Raw genomic sequence first — 5,879 nt, forward strand, 5'->3', positions numbered from 1 at the left:
ATTATTCTTCTTGGTATGGAAGATCTCAGAGATGGATTTATGAAACATTAAAATGAAGTAGAGCATTGTATGCTCCATGAGAATTTCCCATGAAAAAGTAAGCAAATAACTCCCTGTACCACTGAACATGGAATCACCTGGTCCTCCAGCCATCTGAGATAGTTCAGCACATCAGGGTGTTAGGGGCATGAATCCCAATGGCCATTTGTGGCTAGAAAATTATGCAGTATGACAGGGTTTGTGGAGGGTTGGAAGGGGGAAAGAAAATGAATTAGTTAAACATGAGAAAATCAGATTTGTAGCGACTATCCTTTGTAGGGAAATTCATGAAAAGATTATGAGCTAGAAGAACTGCCTCATAGTGAATTATCAAGCTACAGGCATTAACTTGAAAAGTAAATAATTATTTTTTTCTTCTTTTCTTTTCAACCAATGCTTTTATACAAATTAATAGTACATTTCTATGTTAATACAACTAAATAAAAATATAAATAATTCCAAACAGGCTATTACAACAGTTGTTGCAAATAGAACCAAATTAGGAAAATTCAAGTAGCTTTTGTGTTCCCCTCCCCCCCATAACTAATCCTCATTGGAAGATATTATTGCTTACTTTAATTTTTATTTTCCCCATGCTTGAATGCTTTTATAAACTTTTCCAGAATAGTTTGTTTTCTATTCAAGGATCCTTTCAGAAATATATACAACTTCAGTTGTTGGGGTCCAGCCCCAGCAGGTCCAGGTGTTCCCAAAGGTGAGGATGGAGTCGGCAAAGAATGAAGGACACGGAGGCAGCTTTCAGATAATTAGCAAAGCCAGGTTCTCTAGCCAAGTTCTTCCTTTATTCTCCTGTTACATCTGTATTTATACCATTTGATTTTAATCCTATCCTTTCTATTCCAAAGGTTTAGGGCATTTGTTATCTCCATTCCAAGGTCACTACTCTACTGTTCTGTTAAGCTACAAAGAAGTAACTGAAGGAGATTATCCTAAGTAAAGGTTATGTAACTTAAGCATGATTGTTCATAGTTGAGGTGATTAATTACCCGCCTGGTACTTAGTAAAGAGGTTTTACTGGTTTATTCCCTTCCTTAGTCCTGTTAATCCCTAACTCCAGGGAAAAATCCCCACCTGGGGAAACCTTTCTCTGAGAGGTGACCCTTGTTAGAACACATAGCACTAAGAAGGGGAGCAAACATATTAAGAACAATATGACATATATATCAGGTCCCTTGAAACATATGCTGTACAGATGTTTCTTCCCTGCAGCGACTGTGTCGGGCAGCAAGGATGGACCCGGTTCTGGCATTCAGTGTTTTATTCTCTTTAAATCTAATTCATTGTTTTTATTTTTTGGTAACTTGTTTTGAACTTTTCTATTTAGAGAGTATTGTTCATGATAACATCTACCGAATCAGCATTGCTTTCCTATATTTTACCAGTAGGAAGAAATCGTCTTTCAAGCCATATAGATGGGAAAATAAAGGACTCTGATTAGTATCTATGTTGGCCTTAGGCAACAAGTAGGCTTGAATCCCAGCCACATGTATCTGTGGGTAGAGGGTGGAAGCCAAGAATGGAATGCTTGAATGACAGAGACTGATCATTTTAAGAACAGCATTTGTTAAAAAGCATTATGGTCCAGGCATATGATGAAATAAAATAAAACTATTAAAATAATGATCTCTGTTGATCTACAGAAATGCAGAATATAACAAGTAAAAATAATAAATTACAAAAAGGCATGTAAAAAATGGCTCTATTCTTGTTTAAACACACATATTTATGCATAAATATTTTATTAATAGCATTTATCCCTGAAGATGTGATTAAAAGTGATTTTTGTCTTTTTCTTTACACTTGTCTATATTTTCTGAATTTATCATCTGAATTAATTTCATCCCAAAAAAGGCTATAATTCTATTTTCATGTCTAAGTAGTTATAAACTTTTAAACAGAAACAGATATAAAGTGATTTAATCAAGTAATTATGAACTCAATTACATGCTGTTTATCTCCCTCGTATCCTCATTCCCACTCTCCTGATTAAAAGTTGATTTTTTTTAGCTTAATAACAAAAGATAATCACTTTTTAAGGCAGCAGTTTTGTATCATCCAGCAATATGTTTGTAATCCTTTTCTATCCTTGTATTAAAGTCATCCTTGGTTGCTCTCAAGCTGCCTTTTATATGAAAAGACATGCCCTTTCACTAATGTGTGGACTGTTATTTTCCAGAAGGCTAACTTGGCTGATTGATCAGCTGACTCTGCTTTTCTTAGCTGGCACTTGGTCTCTTTCTTTCAGATAAAACTTACCTCAACATAAGGAACATGTAAAAAGAAAGAGCCTCAGCTTTCTAGGCCTGAGACCCGTCAGCCATGGGTTATCCAGAGATTTTTGGGTTTCAGTTCTCCCTCTTCATAAATTTTTTTCTTGCTAGAAATGCTAAACTTGCAACCACAGTAATCTATAGCATTGGATAACTCTTTACATATTCTAAAATGCCCACAGTAAATCAGAATCTTAGGGCTATCAGTAATTAAAACTAAATGTTTTGTTGTATATTCTCTAGTCAGAAATGGTATTCTTTTTCTTTCATTTACACTTGTTAACTAACATATATTTCTTTTCTTTTTTAAATGTACAATTCAGTGGTTTTTATTATATTCAGACAATTACCACTATCTAATTTTAGGATCTTTCCTTTTTCTTTCTTTCTTTTTAAAAAGACATGCTCAGCCCTAGCTGGTTTGGCTCAGTGGATAGAGCCTGGACCTGCGGATGGAAAGGTCTAAGGCAGCGGTTCTCAACCTGTGGGTCGCGACCCCTTTGGGAGTCGAACAACCCTTTCACAGGGGTCACCTAAGACCATCGGAAAACACATATATAATTACACATTGTTTTTGTGATTAATCACTATGCTTTAATTATGTTCAATTGGTAACAATGAAATTGGGGGTCACCACAACATGAGGAACTGTATTAAAGGGTCCCAGTATTAGGAAGATTGAGACCACTGGTCTAAGGTTTATTTCTACCTCAGTTGCTGGCTCCTACCCAGCCTGGCTCTGGTCCGGGCTTGGGCAGGAGGCACCCAACTGATGTGTTTCTCTCACATCGATATTTCAGTATTTTCCACTCTCTCTAAACATCAATGGGAAAATATCCTCGGGAGAGGATTAAAAAAACAAACAAAAGTGGGTAACCTGGTCAGAAGGTCAAATCTTCAAAGTGCATGCAAGCTTCTCCTCCCAGGGGGTCCGGACTGAATGTCCTTGAGCATCTCCAGGAAGGCCTGTGGGGATGGTGCCTCCACATTCTAGAAGGTGTTCTGGACTCTGCCGAACAGGATGAAGTATTTCAGCTCCAGCCAGATGAACCCGAAGTGGTTCTCATCGAACAGGATGAAGACTCCAGGTAAGCGCCTGGTGAAGGTGAAGTCACATAAGGTAACAGTAACAGTGTCCACGCCATAGAAACACATCCTGCAGGTTCGGGGGTAGTTCTGGTCTCTTGAGAGCATGCCCACAGGCAGAACAAACGGGACAGGCTGCTCCTCTGAAGCTGCAGCCCCGGACTCCCCGACGCTGGGCTGGGCAGGGCTCTGCCAGCCATGGCCCTCGCTTTCCTCAGTCCCATTTTCTTGCTGCTGCTGCTGCTCCTGGATCACCTGCTCGTCAATCTCCTGGACCACGCGGGAGAGCTCGTTGAAGTTGCGGAAGATCTCGCCATCTCGCAGCTGGATGCGGCGCTTGAGGTGGATCTCTAACTCGTGGGAGTCTCCCGAGATCTTCGTGACCCTGGCATACTTCCCATGGAAGCTGAGCATGGCAATATTTAGACCGTAGGGATCGTACTTGGCTTGGAAGAGGCCTGGCCTGATGAGGTCGTCCGGGTGGCTCTGCGGGAGGTAGAGGCGGCGGTAGGTCAGGCAGTCCTACTGCTGTCTGTCCTCCTGCACCAGCCCCCATGCTTCCCTAATTCGTGTTGGTGAATCCGTTCGGTGGTCTGTCTTGTTGCACTGGATGCTGAACCTGTCCTTCTGAATCTGCATGTGGTGGTTGTGGGGCCTGCTGATGCGGCCTTCCATGCACTCCACCGTGGCTGATTTCCTCTCCGTCAGGCAAATTCTGAATGAGGGATTGAATTGCATTGGGCCATCCACATGGGTGTTAAGGCAAGGCCCGTCCATCCAACCAGTAATGCATAAGCCGTCCACCACTACATTCACTAGTGCTCTATAGTGCTCAGTATCTAGGTGCCACAATCCCAAAATGTGTCTGTATGGGTGGAACAGCTTCGCATAGACTTCTCGATAAGACATACCTATCTTCTCCAGGTTCTGCAAGTTTTCACAGACGCCAAACTCCTCCCGGCAGCGCCGTCTCCAGATGCTGTCGATGTGCAGGATGTGGTGGAATTTGGTGCAGGCCTGGGCCAGGCTGGGCAGGTCGGTGCCAGGGAGCAAAGCGAAGATCTCCACCAGCATCTCCACAGGCAGGTCCTGCAGCGAGCAGTGTGGGGCCAGTGGGGGCAGCATGGGGCTCGGGATTCCCCCACTCCCAGCGCAGCACCACGCTGCCGCGTCTGCCTCAACGTGCTTTTCTGCAGGGGCCAGGGCCAGCTTGCTGTTGGCCACTGCCTCTGCCGTCTCAGCTGAGCCCTGGCATTGCTGACGACACTGACATCCCCGCAAAGAGCAGAGACAAGCGCACTCCTCCATGCCTGGAAGCATAACAGCCACCACAGCATGCCAGGCTTTAAGCTGGCTGGGTCGCGCCCCAGAGTCGAGCCACGCCCCCTCAGAGAGGAGCCAATTGTAGGACTTTAGCAACACTTCGAAAGAAACCCATACCCATTAACAGTCGCCTCCCTTTCCCAGTGCCCCCTCCCTGTCCTCCCGCCCTAGCCACAGGCAGTCACTAATCTGCTTTCTGTATGGATATGCCTCCAGGGATATGCCTATGGGGAGGGGGGTGGCATTTCACATAAATGCAGTCATAATATCTGGTCTTTTGTGACTGGCTTCTTGCACTTAGCATGACATTTTAAAGTTTTATGTATGCTATATTCTAGTGTATGGGTATTAAACATTCTCATGAATGCTTTTTAAAAAAAATATATTTTAGCCATCCTAGTGAGTGTTGGTGGTATTTTATTGTAGTTTAGAGCAGAGTTATTGACTGTAGGTTGACTTGACCTTGAACTCCATAAGGTAAATCTCTACTATGCTCAGCCTTCACCCAGCCTCTGACAAATCTCTCAGGCCCCTGGTAGGAATGGGCTCCTACATGTGAGCAAGGATGGACTTGAGTTCTTCACTTTTAGTTGACCTCAGTTCTTCACTTACAAGTGACTAACCTTGCTAGTTCCTTGGGTGAATGGATGCCCTCAAAAAAAAAAGTTCACAGGATCTGCCCACTGTGAACATAATTTTCCTATGGGCTGAGACTGGCCCTGCCCATTCAGATAGGCTTCCATTCTCATGTTGAGAGCAGCTAGATTCCTCTCTCCACTTTCCTGGATTCCTACCAGAGAAACACTCGCACCTTTGGAGGGTCCTCTTAATGCCCTGGGAGGAATTTGATTTGCCTTTTGTCAGGAATAGACATTTAGGGTGGTTTATTTGATACAGCGGTGTAAATTCCATCTGCCACAGACACTGACTTCCATCATTTAAACGCTAAAATATTCTCAATCCCTCCTTTGAAGAGTAGCCCTATATTATTATTGTTATATAACTGGGTAATGGGTGTAAAGACTCTTCTTTTAGGATCCTGTATTGATAGGATTTTGAGGGACGGTCTCCAAGGGTACATGTGTGTCTGGTGGGTCAAGGAGAACCTAGGAACGTGAGTGCAGCTGGTGTATGGCAACA

The 5,879-nt window shown here is 43.2% G+C and overlaps 1 pseudogene; it reads right to left on the reverse strand.

Moving 5' to 3' along the window:
* Positions 1-3,227: 3,227 nt before the first annotated feature.
* On the reverse strand, positions 3,228-4,724 carry LOC139013083 (F-box only protein 31 pseudogene; annotated as a pseudogene).
* Between the last annotated feature and the right edge of the window lie 1,155 nt (positions 4,725-5,879).

The sequence above is a fragment of the Myotis yumanensis genome, unplaced genomic scaffold (assembly GCF_028538775.1).
Source record: "Myotis yumanensis isolate MYYU_CA2020_CCGP unplaced genomic scaffold, mMyoYum1.0.hap1 SCAF_6, whole genome shotgun sequence".
NCBI classification, from domain to species: domain Eukaryota; kingdom Metazoa; phylum Chordata; class Mammalia; order Chiroptera; family Vespertilionidae; genus Myotis; species Myotis yumanensis.